Raw genomic sequence first — 20,470 nt, 5'->3', positions numbered from 1 at the left:
GACCAAAGAATGGTTAAAATGAATAAATGTAAAGTCTTGGAATGGCCAAGTCAATTAACTTAATCCAATCCAAATGTTGTGGAAGGACCTGAAGCGAGCTGTTCAAGGAAGCCCACCAACATAACAGAGATGAAGCTGTTTTGTATGGATTGAGTAAGGTACAATTCCTCCAAGACGATGTTCAGGACTAATTAACAATTACCAGAAACATTTACATGCAGTTATTACTGCACAAGGGGGTCACATACTTCTGCCACTCACATATATGTGGTATTGGATAAGTTTCTTCAATAAAACAAATGAGCACGTCTAATTTTTTTGTCTCCTTTGTTTGATCTTGTTCTCTTTATCTATTTTTAGGACTTGTGAGAAAATCTGAGGTAGTTTTAGTCCAAATTTCAGCAGAAATATAGAAAATTCTACAATCGTACAATCTTAAAATGTGCAGCTGGGGAGACAGAAGAACAAGGATAGAACAGTTATAGCATATTAGCAAGAGCAAGCATATATAAAGGGGCGAATTGGGAACTAAAAGTGGCCCTTGAAAAACTTGTATAAGTGGCCTCATATCAGGGTTGCCGACATTCTGGCTGTTCCCTCCGGGATAGGTCAACCAGCTTGGCGCTGCAGGGGGAGGTGCAGGTGGGCGTGATGCGATATTAGGGCATGCTGAGGCAGAGTGAAAGAGGTGTTCGCAATTGCATCATCATGGTCACTCCCCCAGTATACTATACTATTACAGGCATTGTACAGTGGGTGTGGAGCTACCATGACGCGATTCAGCACAAATCGTGTCATCGGGTCCCCTCTGACTGCCCACTAGTGCTCTATAAGCGGGCAGCCGAGGGAGAGTGCGGGGGGCTGCACAGCTTTCTGGGGGGCCAGGATTGGCACCCAATTTTCAGGAGTCTCCCAGCCATTCTGCGAGGGTAGGCAAATATGCCTCACATGGGCAACAGCAGCACCCTCATCCCCTACTTGAACTGATTGTCCGCCTATACCCCAACTGACATACAGGATCATATTAATAGTGAATGGTGAACCAGCACAAAGCAAGTATTTTTAATGGAAAAAATAATAATAATAATAATATAATAATAATAATAATAATAATAATAATAATAATAATAATAAAAAATAAACAAATACAGTATATATATATATACACACACACACACACACACACACACACACACACACACACACACACACACACACACACACACACACACATATATATATATTTATATATATATTTCAATTATATAGTCTCCCTAATCCTAATTGTGTAAGATATAACGTGGTATATAACAAGTTTCTTATTGATAAATAAATCAGCCTAGTAGTAAGGTTCTTGTGGTAAGTGGGTTACCTTGTAATCAGAGAAAGTGCAGACAGATGATTGTATATAAACTGATATGAGGCATATACATATGCTGTGTATATATCCTGAGGTGAGGCATATACAGATGCTGTATATACAGTGCTGTGAGGCATTCAGACACTGTATATAATATACACTGAAGTGAGATGATGGATGACAGAGTTACTGTATTGCAGAAAATCCACCAAGTTGGAAAAACAAAATTAAAGGGGGACAATGCAGTGTATAGGTGTAATGAGTGCATGTTGGGCTCTCCATCATTTGCAGGCGTTGTCACATGTCAACAAATGTAAGAGGCCTCACAGACACACTGGCCCACCAGGGGTCTTCCCAAGAAGGGCTATGGCCAATCCGTGCCACATATATTCACATTATTACGTGTTCCTCACATGTTAAAATCAGTGTAATAATAAGATAAACACCAAAGCCTGTGAAAACAAGCCCTCATATTGCGTGTCTCAACTGACAGATGAATAATCACCAGTCTGTTCTGAATTAAAGATGAGTGAAATTTTCAAAACATTTGTTCCACAAAATATTTGCATAGTTCTGCATTTGTCTGTGAAGTTTCGCACATTTCTCTGGCCTTACGTCATACAGTACATTACTTTTTTTTACTTCTCTCTGGGAGAATCTCGGAGGGAAACTGAATCTGGTCACTGAGGGTGCAGGGCCGTTAGGAGGGTAGAGAGTGCGGTGCTGCGCTCAGGGTGGGATACTCTGGGTGAAGACTCTTCCCTGCACACCAGATGGCCACTGCTTGCTCTCTATGTTCTGCAAGGCGTCCTCAGAATGGACCTTCCACCCTCCCAGTGTTCATGTTGTTTGTTGTTGGCAGGGGATTGGGCGACCAGGGTGGTTTGGGAGTGGGGATAGGGGTCCGAGGCAGCACAGAGTGCATGGCTGCCATGTTTGGTACTGGCAGGGCATGACACTTTTTGCCATTAAGCCCAACCCCCACTGTATCATAATCCCGCAAAATTACAGGTCTAAGAAGGGGGGGCGCAGCAAAAATGATGCTATATTCATAGATACGGGAGAGCAGGTATGTATGCCTTAGATGTTTTGCATGTAATTCCCCAATGACTTTGCTAAATATTGATTCAAATGCAGAACTTGAAGATAGTATTGTCAGAATTTCATAACCCAGAAAATGAATGTGAAATGTTGCTGCAACCTTGCTTATCATTTAATAGAAATTAGTATATAGTTAACTTGGAATTTATTTACTCAAAATTTTTTGGTTTTGTTGAATGGGGGATTGCAAGTAGAAATGTGCTCAGGAAAAAAGATGCATTTTGTATTGTGTGCTTAGGTGCTCTGCATTGGTAGCATACTGTATGTGCCAGGTTTAAGGCAGGAGAAAACAGCAGTACTGTAATCATACCTCCCAACATCTGTATCTGGGAAGGCGGGACCCCCTGCGTGGCAAAGTCGCTCGGTGCTGAAAAGGGGGTGTGGTCTGTGGGGAAAGGGGCATGGCTTTGTGGCAATGCTGCGATTGTAGACGATGCCTGCCATTTTAATCACAGTGGGGGCATAGCCAACGCACTGTGAGCTGCTGGCCATGACTCCAATCCCTCTGGCATCCGGGAATAGACGCTGTGCGCATGCTCAAGGTGATAAAGCACAAGCCAATCAGCTCCTGTCAATGGACATATTGGAGCTCATTGGTTGGTACGTTATCACCTTGCACTTATCACTGCTTTATCAATTCTCCAGGCTTAATACATCTGCCCCACTATTTATTATGCATGCAAACAAACCCATTTAATAATACAAATTCTGTTCACTGATTGCCTCATTTTACCTGTAATATAATAAAATGTTAAGGTAAAATAAAAAGTATCCTATATAGCTCAATACTTATGGGGCCCATACATCAGACAGCTATTGGTGCAATTCCCAGTTCTGTCGATGACTGGGTCGGTGGATATGGGAAATCAACATGTTGGATCGATTCTCTGATTCTGACCAAAAAATTATTATGATTGGAGAGGATTTTTAACATGCTGAATTTTGCCAATTTCCTGATGGAATGTCGATCATCAATGTCTGCCGAGCAGCGTTCTTTGATTGCTGATCACTAAATCAGCAGAACGGAGAATCCGCCCATAGATGAATTGGGCATCATTAGTTTTGAAGGACGTCTCTGGTCTCAAGTCAGAGCAGACTTGAGATGGTCTCCAGCTCATGAGTCGAATTATTAGAGGAAAGGCAAGCTAATGCAGAATATAAGATATGGCTCCAGGAATGTATTTTTCTACAATATACATCAATCCTTCAAATAATAAAATTCATGAATTTCTGTTTTAGATAAAGTATGTAGCAAAAAATGTCATTAATTTTCCTTTGTTCTAATAGCATTAGATTTCTAGTAAACCAAAAGGTGCTAAAATTGTCTACATATTTACATTGGTATTCTAATTAATTAATTAAAATATTATATGACACTGATAATGCAACAAAATATAATATGTCAGAGATAATGCAAAGTAATAATAATATCTAGTAACATGCCCAATAACTTCCCATACGCAGAAGTGTAATGTGGAGTAAGAAACCAATAAGTAAAAAATAGTGCAGTGTAAGAGACCCATCTGAAATGGTAAAATTCCCAACAGTCATCTCTCCCACCTTACCCCCTGCTGGAAATCAATCTGGCAGGTCGGGGAAAGAGGAAGCAGAGTAAAAAAAATACATAAAAATAGTTAAAATATAAAAAAAAAGAAAAAAAAAAGACACAGGTCCAAAGCATCCAAAAAACAAAAAAATTACTGGAACTGAAAAGGCCACGTGACTCATATAAAAACCACAAGACTGTCCGTGGACATTCGGCACACTTGGCAGCATGACATTTCTATTTAACGAATGTAAGAATTTTTGATACACATTTTTGCTGATTGCCAGCCTGAGGTGTTATAGCCGGCTCAAGGTGATGAACTGGCAGCCATGTCTTCCTCCAGGATAATTGGTTAGCGCAAGGATGCATGAAGTAACAAGTACTAAATAATTGTAGTCAAAAAGACATTGCAACAAGTTTTGAATGCTGTAGCGAATGTGACACAGCAGTCTTAGACGGGTCTCATTGCTTATGAAAGTACATATATTTTAGCTTATTAAAAGGACGAGCACGATTTAAGAAACTTATAACACTTCAAAAGCACTATGTAGACCACGTTGTTCTGCTGATAGTTTTCATTCCTAATTGAATTTATAGCATTAATAATGATCAGAACCTACTAATATGACATAATGTCTCAACCCCACGGTAATGAAAAAGTTAACCGAAACTGCATTGGTATTTATGTGTTTTTTATTCTGACTTTCACTCTCTTTTATTCTTTTTTTTTTCTCCTCACTGTGTTCTGGCAACCCAACTGAGTGGTTTCCCAGATGTATTTAATTCGAATAAAGCAGACAAAAAATAAATATGGAAACTAAGCCCCACAGGACCCTTTTGTGTGCAGACTGGATAGGTTTAGAGACACATGGAGGAGGGAGGGTACCTCCTCTAGCCATACAAATTTGTCTCCGAGGTTATGCAACAGGCTGCTAGTCATGCAAGGCCAACCTCACAGGACAAAGGATAGAGGAGGTGCACGGTTTGGAAACAATTTTCACTTGGCTCTGAATTTCAGCTCAGATTTCGTGAGGACTTGATCAAGGCTGTACTGCTCATGTCTGAATTGCAAGGACAGCATGGAATTTCATTTAAAGTGACAATGCAGCTGTAAGCAAATACATTCACAGTTCTATACGTAGAATGATTGCCAATGGATTTAGCTGAAATTAATGTTTCTGGAATAGGAAAAAAAGGATTAAAAAACACCACATGTTCAAACTGAAATAAAAATGTTATTACATTAGACAAAGATAACATGAGTCTCTATATCAGAAACGTACAAACTCTATTTTCTTGCCATATTAAGAAAGTAACTTTGAGCGGAGCTCCGTATTTTTTTCCCCAGAGAGGTAGGCTCCCACTGCTCCCAATTCATATGCCACACAGGAATTCATAATATGCCTCAGAGCAGAGCCACCGATTCATAATATGACACACAGCAGAGCTACCCCGTTCATAAGCCACATAGCAGTGCCCCCAGTTCATAATATGCTGAAGACCAGTGGCCCTAATTATAATGTGCTCCAAATTCATAATATGCCACAAAACACTGCTTCTGATTCATATGCCACACATCTGTGCCCTCAATTCATGAAATGCCACACATCTGTGTCCCCAATTTATAATATGCCCACATCTGTGTCCCCATTCATAATATGTCACACATCTGTGTCCCCAATTCATAATATGCCACACATCTGTGTCCCCAATTCATAATATGCCACACATCTGTGTCCCCAATTCATAATATGCCACACATCTGTGTCCCCAATTCAAAATATTCTGAAGACCAGTGGCCCAAATTATAATGTGCTCCAAATTCATAATATGCCACAAAGCACTGCTTCTGATTCATATGCCACCCATCTGTGCCCCCAATTCATAATATGCCACGCATCTGTGTCCCCAATTTATAAAATGCCACACATCTATGTCCCCATTCATAATATGCCACACATCTGTGTCCCCAATTCATAATATGCTGAAGACCACCAGTGGCCCAAATTATAATGTGCTCCAAATTCATTATATGCCACAAAGCACTGCTTCTGATTCATATGCCACACATCTGTGCCCCCAATTCATAAAATGCCACACATCTGTGTCCCCAATTTATAATATGTCCCACATCTGAGTCCCCATTCATAATATGCCACACATCTGTGTCCCCAATTCATAATATGCCACACATCTGTGTCCCCAAATTCATAATATGCCACAAAGAACTGCTTCTGATTCATATGCCACACATCTGTGCCCCCAATTCATAATATGCCACACATCTGTGTCCCTAATTCATAATATGCCACACATCTGTGCCCCCAATTCATAATATGCAGCACATCTGAGCCCCCCAATTCAAAATATGCCACACATCTGTGCCCCAATTCATAATATGCCACACATCTGCATCCCCAATTCATAATATGCCACACATCTGTGCCCCCAATTCATAATATGCCACACATCTGTGCCCCCAATTTATAATATGCCACATCTGTGTCCCCAATTCATAAAATGCCACACATCTGTGTCCCCAATTTATAATATGCCACACATCTGTGTCTCCATTCATAATATGCCACACATCTGTGCCCCCAATTCATAATATGTCAACATCTGTGTCCCCAGTTCATAATATGCTGAAGACCAGTGGGACAAATTATAATGTGCTCCAAATTCATAATATGCCACAAAGCACTGCTTCTGATTCATATGCCACACATCTGTGCCCCCAATTCATAATATGCCACACATCTGTGTCCCAAATGTATAATATGCCACACATCTGTGTCCCCATTCATAATATGCCACACATCTGTGTCCCCAATTCATAATATGCTGAAGACCAGTGGCCCAAATTATGTGCTCCAAATTCATAATATGCCACACATCTGTGTCCAAAATTCATAATATGCCACACATCTGTGTCCAAAATTCATAATATGCAACACAGCTGTGTCCCTAATTCATAATATGCCATACATCTGTGCCCCCAATTCATAATATGCAGCACATCTGAGCCCCCAATTCAAAATATGCCACACATCTGTGCCCCCAATTCATAATATGCCACACATCTGCGTCCCCAATTCATAATATGCCACACATCTGTGCCCCCAATTCATAATATGCCACACATCTGTACACCCAATTTATAATATGTCACACATCTGTGTCTCCAATTCATAATATGCCTCACATCTGTGTTTACAATTTATAATAAGCCACACATCTGTATCTCCAATTCATAATATGCCACACATATGTGTCCACTTATAAAATGCCACACATCTGTGTCCCCAATTCATAATATGCCACACATCTGTGTCCTCAATTCATAATATTCCATACATGTGTCCCCAATTCATAATATGCCACACATCTGTGTCCTCAGTTCATAATATTCCACACATCTGTGTCCCCAATTCATAATATGCCACACATCTGTGTCCTCAGTTCATAATATTCCATACATGTGTCCCCAATTCATAATATGCCACACAAATGCAGAAATACCCCAAATTCTTATGTCACACAGCAGTACCCCGATTCATAAGCCACACATCAGTTCACTCCAATTCATGAAAATATACATAACTCATGTAAATACATATATTGCTACAATGGTACTTTTGAACCTAAATCACGTTAAAGGTAACACATACTAACCCACTATACCAAAAAGTTCAGGAGACTACCAAATTTCTGGAATTTATCCAACACTCCAGGATCAGCCTTCCCCAGTGAAGCTGGTGGTCTGTAGGATTGAAGATGTGAATCCTGAAGAATAATGTTATCATTGCCCTGCCACCCACTGCCCCAAAGCTGCAAACCAAGTCATTCAATAGAAGGGGAAAGGCCATGTGTTTTTATGCAAAAAACTTGCCTGACCAACTGTGAAATCTTGACTGCCCCGCCGACAGTTTAACAGTTGAGAGGAATACAGGATTTATCATTACCATGCAGTCTGCGTGCTGCTTCCTTCTTTTCTCTGTAGGCCAAAATCACTCTCCATCACTGAGGTGGCAGAGATTAGCTTTTCACCATTTTGCTGCTCTCATTAAAAATAATGTAGCACTGTGGCGGCTCTACGCAGATATATAGAACCCAAAGTTTCTACAACTTTTATCATTTAGTTGCATTATGCAAATGACAGCACTAGCACTCAGAGAGTTAGACCACCAATGTATATTGATGATTTAGTTTGTACTTGCTTGTTTTGGAGATTAATATTAAAAAGACCCAAATACTTTACCAAACAGCACTGCATAGCATTACTCATTTTCCTACCATGCATATTTCCAAATATGCTGTTCTGGCATTGCAGCTATAAGCAGCGATACAGGATGTCTGTCTTAGGGTCTATTTACTAAGCCTCAGATGGAGATAAAGTGGCTGGAGATAAGGTACCAGCCAATCAGGTCCTAACTGCCATGTCACAGGCTGGGTTTGAAAAATGACAGGAGGTGACTGGCTGGTATTTTATCTCCATCCACTTTATCTCTACCTGAGGCTTAGTAAATAGACACATCGGTGCTGGGAACAGGGGCATTTTAGTACCTGTGTGTCACAGTGCTGAATAATAAGGGTCTGGGATGCCTGTGACAGTCTGAGAAATAAAATGTTTGAAATGGTTTATCAAGTTGTAATCCTCTGTAGTCAGCTGTTTGTGGAAGTTTACCTATGAAAGATTATGTGGGTCAAATAGGAAGACAGATATACTATCTTCAGTATTTTGGAGAGAGCAAATATTGAGACTGGATTATCTGGGTGCCTATTATCTACTCTTTCACAGGCATAACATGAAGAATGACTTGTCCATATTGCAACAGAGTCTCATCACTCAAGTGGTTAATGAAGATATATAAAGCATACGTACGTATGTAGTGTACATACTGTCATGGGATTAACATCAAGGTAGCAGCGTTTCGTCTTTCACTAGTGTTTAGGTGCAAAACTGAAAATTCTGAAACAAATTCTTTAATTATCAGCAACTGAAAAGCAAATCAACATTTTCTTAAAAACATAAACCTACCGTTGTCCTCAGAGGAAGCGCTAGCTCAGTTCTTCAACAAACTTTATCAACTGAGCAGGAAGCATCATACATACCTACGGTATACCTTATTTCTCCTGTTGCACACAGTGGAAGAATGTGCCTCCACTGCATGTACATATAAAAATAAATAATTTTCTTCAGCTCATGTGCCCCTTGTGTGCTGCGGCCACACCTCTAGCCTGATTGGTATCCGTTTGGATGGTCGACCATGTTATGGTCGAGAGTCATTAGGTTGAACACTATTGGTCGACACTGACATGGTCAACACATGAAAATGGTCGACACATGAAAGGTTGACATATGAAAAGGTCGACATTGCTTTAAAAAAAAAAAAAAGATTTTTAAATTTTTCATACTTTACCATCCACGTGGACTGCGATTGGGAATGTTAACCTGTGCCGAGCACAGCGAGGCACCTTGCCCGCAGCATGGCGAGCGGTACACTAATTGGGGTTCCTGGTCATGTTACAGAAAAAATGACACCAAAAACAGTAAAAAAATCCATGTCGACCTTTTCATGTGTCGACCTGTCATGTGTAGACCATTTCCATGTGTTGACCATGTGTCCATGTCATCAATGTCGACCAATAGTGGTCGACCTAATGACTGTCGACCATAACATGGTCGACCATTCATACCGGAACCAGCCTGATTCACTACCTCCAAGAGTGGCATGATAAACAAATACACAGTTCTTACATTGCTGACCTGGTCACTAATCACTTGTCAGGGATCCAGCTCTTCAGGGACTGGACACAACCTACAACTATATAGAAGAAAACAACAGATATGGAAAGCATCAAACCATCATACAGGGTGATTCTGCTGTCATTTCATAGCCTATGCAGTACAGTCTCCCCAAGGGTTACTTGTATGTATCCAGATGACGAAGTCGACAGCACTAAGATCGACTGTCGTGTCAATAGGTCAGACATGGCAATGGTTGACACAGGTAAAGGTTGACATGAGTTTTTCACAATTGTTTTAATTTTCAACTTTTTTATACTTTACGATCCACGTGGACTACGTTTGGGAATAGTAACCTGTGGCGGTAGCAGAGCGAAGCACCTTGCCTGTGCGAGCCATGCAAGGGGACACGGTGCACTAATTGGGGTCCCCAGTTCTTTTACGGAGAAAATTACGCCCCAAAATTTTAAAAACACTCAAGTTGATATTTTCCCATGTCGACCTTCTCTGTGTAGACCATGTTCCCACGTCGACATTGTGTCACATGTTGACCTTGTGCATGTGCATGTCGGCCTTTTATAGGTCGATCCATTGATCCATAACCGAGCAATGTTAGCATTAAACACAAAACCATTAATACAGTAAGTTTTACTTCCAATATGGCTAACTGCATGGCTTCCTGCTCAATCATTGTAAATGTACATCGTTCTGTTGAGAACAACAGCTTACACTGATTGATAGATGCTGGCAATAATAAATAAAAATTATTACTTCTACATTTATGAATTGGAACCATCTGTGATCTGATAGAAATGAACGATTAGTGAGACGCAGTAAAATGCATGGCACTTATTGACATTTACCGCGGCTGAGACCACAGATGTTGTACTGTGTAGTAAAACACAAATAATCATTAGAAAATGGGCAGCGTGCATGCCCCTTACCCAAATCCACTAAAGAACTTGGGTCTCCCATCTATGGTGAAAGCCAGCCCCTGACTGTGGAGGAGAAAGCGGCAGCGCTTTATTTTTTTTACAGTGCTGTGAAAATGTTTTTTCCCTCATGATCATTTCATTTATTAAAAGAAAAAGTTATCCAATACCACCAACTCACGCTATGTGAAATAGTAATTGTCCACTTACAGTAGTTACTCATTCAACCAATGAAATTAAATTGAATTGTGTTCAATTATACTAGACTCAACCAATTGTACTCGAAGATCTGAAACAATTAAGTGTGACAAATTATCAAAAATAGAAATCAACTTTTTCACACCACTGTACACCAGCCAGATTTGTCCACATTATTATAGGCCCATCAGTCAGAGGTTAGTGGTTATATACTAGCCAGCATGATTATTTACCCACCTGCAGTGTACACATATGGGGCCTAATTCTGAGTTGATCGCAGCAGCAATTTTGTTAGCAATTGGGCAAAATCATGTGCACTGCAGGGGGGACAGATATAACATATGCAGAGAGAGTTAGATTTGGGTGGGGAGTATTCAAACGGAAATCTAAATTGCAATGTAAAAATAAAGCAGCCAGTATTTACCCTGCACAGAAACAAAATAACCCACTCAAATCTAACTCTCTCTGCAAATGTTATATCTGCCTCCCCTGCAGTGCACATGGTTTTGCCCAATTACTAACAAACTTGCTGCTGCAATCAAGTCAGAATTACCCCCATGATACCAGACCGGTCAGCAGCAGTGCAAACATGATTACTTAGCACAACTAGGTACCCAATGATTACCTACAAAATGTGAAGATTGTCATATAACTGAATTAGCTATGTGCATGGACCCGCGTGTTTTGATTTTGGTTCTAATTCATCATCATTTTTTGGCAAAACTACCCTCAATTGTTTTGGTTTGGATTTGATTTTTGGTTTGTTTTGGATTCCAATAAAATCGATAAACCTTGATAAAACATATCTATAAAAACAGCTAGAATCATGTAATTTGGGATAGAGAGGTGCGCCGACCCTAGTGTTTTGGTGTTGTGTTGGATCTGTATATACCTTGGTTTTTGGATCTGTATTTGGTTTTGCCAAAACTGCCCTTGTGTGTTTTCAGTTTTGAGCTGTATTTTTTTTTTTAAATCATAAAAACAGCTAAAATCACATAATGTGGGCCTGTTTTTGTTCCTACAGTATTATTAACCTCAATAGCATTCATTTACAGTCATTTACAGTCACTTTTGACCACCTCACAGCTCACAATATTGTTTTCATCCATTTTAGGCCAAAGTCTGCAGCGAGCCGGCTGGTTACTATTACTAACCGACACAGCAGCGGCACAAACGTGCAGCAGTTTATAGCACATCTATGAAACATTGCCACACAGCAGTGCAGAAATGTAGAGTGGCGCTAGATGGAATTGTCCTTGGGACCCCAAATACCCCCCCCCCCCTCCTTCCCCCACCGAGGGGGATATTAAAAAGTACATGCACCGTCTAACAAATCATGGGGGTGATTCAGACCTGATCGCTGCTGTGCGTTTTCGCACAGCGCGCGATCAGGTACTAACTGTGCATGCACCGCAATGCGCATGCACGTCAGACAACAACAACGGGCAAGAACTGCAGCCACTGGTGGCTGACATACAAACAACACCATCAACATCCTCTGTGTCAGATAGTAGTACACACGTATCCCCTCATCCTGTTCCACTGCCATTGGATTGTTGGCGGCACTGGTCATTTTGCTGACAAGGTGGTGGCATCCGACATTGGGGTGTGTCTGAGTACACCCTGAATTATTTTGTGCATGCCTATGGTGGAAAGCTGTGGCTTCATGGAATGTTTTCTAGATCTGATTTCTGTTCGCAGCATATGGAGGTGCTTGCGGAATCAGCTACTGTAATGAAATCTGGTCCATACTGTATGTTTAGAGGCTTTTCATCATCAATAGTGATAAAAAGAACGATGAAGAATACCAAGTCTCACTGCAATAAAGACAATGAACAATCTATATATATATATATATATCTATATATATATCTATATATATATATATATATATATATATATATAAATGGATGTGTGTGTTCCAGCATAACTCTGGAATGCCTGGAGCAATTTACACCAAACGTGGTACACACATGACTTACAATCTGGAAAAACATACTGTGGGGGTAAGATACCCCTAGTACCCCTAGGGGTGGGGGTGGGCAGGGGGTGACATGTAAAAATCCATAGTTTGCAGCATAACTCTGGAATGCCTGGAGCAATTTACACAGAGGCACACATGGGTAGGGGCAGGGGCACCCACGTGTAAGGGCAGAGGCCCCCACGGGTAGGTGCAGAGACACCCATGGGTAGGGGCAGTGGCACATATGGGTAGGGGCAGAGTTACCCACAGATAAGGACACAGGCACACACGGGTAGAGGCAGAGGCACCCACGGGTAGGGGCAGAAGCACACACGGGTATGGGCAGAGGGCAGAGGCACCCACAAGTAAGGATAGAGGCACCCACAGGTGGGGGCAGAGGCACACACAGGTAGGGGCAGAGGCACATACAGGTAGGGGCAGAGGCACACACGGGTAGGGGCAGGGGGTAGGGGCAGAGGCACCCACAGGTAAGGATAGAGGCACACACGGGTAGGGGCAGAGGCACACACGGGTAGGGGCATAGGCATACCGGTAGGAGCAGAGGTACCTACAGGTAAGGGCAGATACACACATGGGTAGGGGCATAGGCACACAAGTGGGGGCAGAGGCATACTTTAGTGTCGAAGCTAAGCAAGGAGACCTAGGGCCCTTTGACACAGAGTCAGCCTGCAAACCTAACATATTAACATACAGCGGGTGGAGCTTGGCCTGTCGTCCCAGCATTTACAGCACTGAGCAAGGCAGCATCAGAGGCGGGACGGGGCAGAGAAGGAGGTGGATTATTCTCCTCAGCACCAGCATTTTGACAGCATCAATCGGGGAAGCCCAGAGGTGCGGCCTGACAAAGATTGGCTTTATTCTTTAAATTCCGTAGCGAAGCACGGGTATTCAGCTAGTATAGCTCTAAAGAACAGAATTATTATGATATGGCTCAGAGGCCTAACTCCCAGAGGCAATGGAGACACCTGCCTCTAGGCTCCAAGCCCGAAAGGGGCATCTGCATGTACAGTAGCACCTGTGTGGTTCACAGCTGTCTCCAAGTTTGAACGTTGCTCTTACAACGGAGCTCTGCGGTGCACATGCTGCTACTCCAGAGTTAATTGGCTCTGTCTCAGGAGATCTGCTAACACTTGCAATAGGGGACAGGGTGGCTCCCGTCTGGTACCAGTCAGCCTGTGCTGCAGCAAGTGACTATGCACCCGCTGCTGTTGCTGGACTGTGAGATGGTATCCACCGCTAAACACTGATCATGCATGCTTCAGACAAGTGAATCTCATGAATCTGACCCTGACCCATCGCCCGTTGTCACGCTATTTTTTAAGTGAGGGGCAACAAACTCCAACTTGCCTCTGGGCAACTGGGATGAATTTATGCCCCTGATGTGGTTAGTACTCCCAGCATATGTATTGCTTGGTAGGAAGACAATAATGAAGGTAGTAGATTCTTTTACAAGAATCAACACGTATTAAAGAATGAAACATTAAGTTAAAAAAACATTTCTTCTGACGCTATATGTTATGTAATTTACAATTTATTATGTGAGGAATACCAGAAACATACAAGAAGAAACAATAAACTATACATCAAAGATAACACAAATAAGTAAAGCATACAGCTCCAAGTAATATACTTGGCACATTTAAATAAGTTATATTACTGAATGAAAGACAACTGGAAATGAGCAATGATTGTGGAACTACATTATGTACATGGCAGATTGTGTCAGCGCTGGAAGTTGTATCCTTGGCTGTGTTCACCAAAAAGCTGTTTATAAGCTTTTCAATGAGAAAAGATAATGCCAAAATATCTTGACTTCATACACAGAAAAACTAAAATTGAATATAATCCTGTCTTGTGCCACCCAGATTGACCTTTCTCTGCTGTTCAGAAAAGAGCTTTTCATTATATTTCCTACATATTTAGAGGCAGCAGATCTAAATGCTGTATACTGTACTGTTCACAGTATCTATACTTAATGCAACGCCTGCATACCTCCCAACATTGGGAGATGTGGAAGAGGGACAATGTAGCCGTGCCTGCCCGGAAAGGGGCGTGGCCTATAGGAAGTGGCGTGGTTTTCCGGGAGTACCGCAATTGTGAGCCACGCCTCCATTTTCCGTCACTATAGGGGGCATGGCCAGCGCTCCATGAGCTGCTGGCATGCCCCCTGTCCCTCCGTCTCTAGTGAAAAGACGCTGTGCGCATGCGCACAGCCTCTATTCACCGCTGCTCTGTTTGGCAGAGCAGTGACTGCCAGGAGCCTCCCAACTGCCCCCCCACCGAGGGACACTGTGGCCTCGCGGGTGGGACAGCGGGACTGTCCCGCGAAAATCGGGACAGTTGGGAGGTACTATGCACCTGGTCATATAAATTCTGATCAAACAAAAATGTAATCCGCAGGGGAGAAAAAGCACCAATTGTCAATCAGACACATTTTGGTAGGCACATGCCCACCTGCAGCTTTTACTAACATATTGCTTTACCTATCTGGCTCTTTTTCTTTTTTGTCATTAAAGCCTTTATATTATTTAGGCACATTTGTTGGTTTTCATTATCCTTCAGTCAATGGGCTTAGTTCAGTAATGATTGCATTTGCAAAGCAAAGCAATGCAAATGCAGGAGGAGGTGCATACCACCACTTCCTGGGACTGTGGGCTTTCGTAAGCCCGAGCTTACTCAGACCAGCAGTCGCAGAGTGACTTGCGTGGCCAAGGAAACTGCATCTGGACACAGTCCTTGGCCACACCACTCACAGAAAATGGGGGCGTAATGCCTCCGTTTTCAGCAATGCCGGCCACCCTTGTCCCCGTCCCTCCTCGCGAACGGCTCTGCCTGTCAATTAGGCAAATGTGACTAATTCTTTGAATTTTATTACCAGATAAGTTCAGGGATGGTTACAGGTAATTTTCAGTGTGAGGAAGGGAATTTAGGGGTGGGGATTTACACCCCCCTTCCTCTTTGTTTGTTGTTTGTCTGTGACCCCTCCCCCTTCCAGAACCTGATATATAATTACCTCCAGGTATGATTGAGCAGCTTCCAAATTGTTTGTCTGCTTGTGTGCAAGAGGCATTGAATGGGAGCAGCATTTGGAAGGCATACTGTTCCTTGTAGTGCCAATGGGAGACCCTGGGGGTGGCTCCCGGGTAAGTTAGCTCTCTGTCTGGAAGTGTTTTAGTAATAGCCTTTATCATGAGGCCTACTGTGACAAATTACATGGCCCTATGTGGGCACTGCTATCAAGTAGTGTTAGGACTGCTGTATCAGAGAAGCCGTGAAGTGGCCAGCAGCTAAACATGTGTTTGCAAACATTTGTGACTAATTCTCTGAATTTTATTTCCAGATAGGTTCAGGGATGGTAACAGGTAATTTTCAGTGTGCGGAAAGAAATTTAGGGGTGGGGATTTGCACCCCCCTTTCTCTTTGTTTGGTGATCGCATTACTGCAATGCAATCACAAGCCCGTTCTGCAGACTGCTTATGCGATCCAACCTGAATCAGGTCCAATGGTGGAACTTATGAGTTGTGGGCCAAGGTGCAAAAATGTAATTTGGGTCCCCCTCCTCCACCCAAGTTAACAATATGCCACACAACAGTAGGTGGCAGGGGGAGGCAGAGAGTGACAATGTAAGGCAGGGTGAGGCAGAGGTTGACATAGAGAGGAAGAGGGTGACAACGCAAGGCAAGGGGAGGCAGATGTTGAAAGCAGAAAACAGGGGTAGGCAGGGGGTGACAGGGAGAGACAGTAAGTGACAAAGGTACAAGCACAACATCCTGCGTGGTGCAGAGAACAGGGGCATGTTCCTTGGTGGGGGCAGGAACACAGAGACCACTGCTCTGTCTGTTTGGCACTGTGTCAGGCAGACTCTGACAGTGCTAGTTACATCGATATGTGGCTGTGATCATCAGCGCTGATAGGTGGCAGGACTTCTCTATCACTCTGACATACACAAGGTCAGACCTGCCTCCCTAAGGTAAGGTACAGGTTCCTCAGGCAGTGGGTACCATGCTGCTAACTGCACTGGGCCAATCATCTGACATTGCTTAAAATGGTCTGTGGGGGAGAATGGGACAGGGGATAATTTATTGCTGGTCTAGGCAGCAGTGGACCTCTTAGTCCTCAGGGGCCCCGGTGGAATGCACCTGCTGCACCAATGGTAGTTCCACCTCTGCCTTCAGTACAGCACTGTGGATATAATTCAGTACCAGACAAAGGGCCTGATTCAGACCTGATCGCAGCAGCAAAATTGTTCTCTAATGAGCAAAACCATGTGCAGTGCATGGGGGACAGATATAAAATGTGCAGTGAGCGTTAGCTTTGGGTGGGTTAAATTGTTCCTGTGCAGAGTAAATACTGGCTGCTTTATTTTTACACTGCAATTTACATTTCAGTTTGAAGTTTGAACACACCCCAACCAAATCTAACTCTCTCTGCACGTTATAACTGCCCCACCTGCACTGGACATGGAGCCTAATTCAGAGCCAATCGCTGCACAACAGCGATTGCACTCTGAAGCCCTTTCTGGAGTGTGCTTGCGCACCCAGTGAGATGCGAAAGCATGCTGGCAACGAGCATGACACTCAGCGCATAAAACCCCTGGCAACGAGCATTACACCTAGTGTGTGAAACTGCTGTCAGCGAGCATGACACCTAGCATGTGAAAACCCTGGCAATGAGCGTGATACCCAGCGCGTGAAACCCCTGGCAATGAGCGTGACACCCAGCGCGTGAAACCCCTGGCAATGAGCGTGACACCCAGCGCGTGAAACCCCTGGCAATTAGCGTGACACCCAGCGTGTGAAACCCCTGGCAACCAGCAGGTAATTTAAAAGTAATTAGCTATACTGTAGGGCATAATGTATCATGGGCATTGTGGTATATGTCAGAAATGTGGTATAAGGAGCATTACTGTTTGGGGCTTAATATGGTGGAATGTTTATTTTTACAAGTGGTGACCGAGGTCTGTTGTTGCAGGGTCAAAAACTGTAGTTTTAGTGAGGCCACGCCTATTTTAATGTGACCATGCCCCCTCAATGGGAGCGTGCGTGACAATTTTTGAATGTCTATTGGGGAAGGGGGGGGGGGGGCAGGGGAGCCAAATTGCACTGGGAGCCAAACTGTCTGGAAACAGCCCTGCCCACAAGCTTACAGCTGCAAAATTGACTGACTACCCCTCCTAGGCTCAGGATCTGAACACTTACTGAACAAAAGACTTCTCTCAGTTGTCTTGGGCACTCCAGGGAACTAGTGTTCTATCATACTGCTCATAAGTTCCAACATTTTCTTTCCTACACTAGGCATTATTATTATTACATTTTATTTCTAAGGCGCCACGAGTGCTTTACAGCGCCATACAAAGGACAGTACAGGGAGACAAAACTTAGCATTACAGTAAATAAATAACAGAAATAGAGTACAGGTAATGTAATAGAGTACAGGGCATCATGTAGGTTCTGCGACAAGGGGTGTATCTAGGGGTCCGAGCACCCCTGGCAAAGTAAGTGACTGGTCCCCCACCATATTTAAAATATGGAAGTTACGTGTGCCAAAAAAGGGGCCACACAACAGTAACCCCAATTCATATTACATCACACAGTAGTGTCCCTTACATTACACCACACAGTATTTTCCGTTATTCACGTCACGCTACACAGTAGTACCCCTTATATATATTACACCACTGAGGGGACCTCGGAGCCGGCCAAGCAGGGACCAACCCAGCATTCCGGCATGGATGCCCGGCAACGACCACAGCAGGTACCAACCCAGCATTCCGGCATGGATGCCCGGCAACGACCACAGAAGGCAGCAGCGGCAACCACTGTTCTTGTCTCCGGGGTCCGGCACCGCTCCGCAGTCCGCACTACAATCAAGTAACTCTGCAAAACTACAGCTCCCAGCAGCTATTGCTGCTGTGAGCACTCAGCAGCAATGGCTGCTGGGAGCTGTAGTTTTGCAGAATTACTTGATTGTAGTGCGGAACTGCGGAGCGGTGCTGAACCCCGGAGACAAGAACAGTGGTTGCTGCTGCTGCCTTCTGTGGTTGTTGCCGGGCATCCCTGTGGGTGGGGGACAGAGTGAATCTACCCCCTGGCCGTGGGTGGAACCCTCAGGCGGCACCCCTCCACAGCTGGCGCCCCTGGCGAGTGCCATCCTGGCCAATAGGTAGATACGCCCCTGTCTGCGACCACCCTGTTTCCTACTTCTGTTCATTCTTCTGTCTGTGCCAGCCTCTCTTTCTACTGTCTGAACCAGACTGTGTATCTGTCTGTCTGTGTCAGCTTTTCTACCCTTCTCCAGTCTACGCCAGCTTCTCTGCCCTTATGTCTGCACTAGACTTTCATACCTTTTTCTTTTTATGCCAGTCCTTCTGCTCTTCTGCTGTCTATGCCAGCCTTTCTGCACTTCTACAATCTCCGCCAGCCTCTAACCCTTCTGTATCCCCTTTGCCCTTCTCCTGTATGGGCCAGCTTCTCTTCCCTTTCAATGTCTGCACCAGCCCTTCTGTCCTTGCCCTCAGTGTGCCAGCCTCTCTCCCCCCTGACCAACAGCCGGATTGCTGTAATGCAGGCATGTTTCAATAGAGACAGTTTAACAATACTGCAAAGTCTGGCATAACTGCAATGAGGTTCCTTTTTTCCACTGGTAAACTGTATATATTTAATACATACGAATATAGTAAAGTTTATTGCGGCCCATTATCTCCCAATAAAGCCCTCAGACTATAAAGGTTATGCACCTCTGGTATTTCTCATAATAATCTCAATTTGGCCATACTGTGATACTGGAATATACTGTAATTGAAGACTGTTGTGGATCTGATATTTGGATGTACAGTGACATTCTGGTCAGACTGTTATTAATGTCTCAGATGTTTCTTCTGTGAATGACATGATGGAGGGTGGGGGGCAGGGGCGCTTTAAGAGAGGAGGAGGCCCGTGTGCTGCCTCCTCCTTTCGGGTCCCCTCCTTTCTGCTGGTAGCGCTGGAGAGTCTGAGCACTATAGGGCATGGTGGCCATTTTCCCAGTGATTTCTCTACTGTGCATGTGCAGAACACTGTGCAAATGGCCCCTGCGCCATTTTCACAGTGATTCCACATCGCTGCTGACGTTGGTACTGTACTCTGGAGGGGTAAGTATTCCCAAAATGGGTGCAGTGTGTGTGGTGGGGGCCTCCTGTGGACTCAGGGGTCCATGTGCACCGCACACACAGCATCCATTACAGATATGCCGGTGGAGGGAGGATTGGTGTGGGATATGCACATCTCTACTAATTGGTTCAATCTCCTGCTACAGGTCATTGATTGGCTGCAACTCATTGTACAGCTGAATTATATACCGGAATCTGAGTTCACATACCTTGTAAAAAGCTGAAGGCCCCTCCTCACTTGTAGGACAACACCAGGACCGCAACTGTGGTGGGGGCCCAAGCGCCGGATTTCATAGGGTGCAGAGATCGTTGGAGACAAAAAGCAGGAAACATGTGATGATTCTGAAGCATGCTGTTGCGGGGGTAGGCTTCAGAGGGTAGCGCAGGGCCAGATTAGGGGAGGCAGCATTGACAGAGAACCCTGGTCCCCCACTCTTAGCCCCCCCTCCCCGG

This window comes from Pseudophryne corroboree, chromosome 3 (genome assembly GCF_028390025.1).
Source record: "Pseudophryne corroboree isolate aPseCor3 chromosome 3, aPseCor3.hap2, whole genome shotgun sequence".
Classification (NCBI taxonomy): Eukaryota; Metazoa; Chordata; class Amphibia; order Anura; family Myobatrachidae; genus Pseudophryne; species Pseudophryne corroboree.
The sequence above is the reverse complement of the archived record's forward strand: the minus strand, read 5'-3'. Positions refer to the sequence as shown.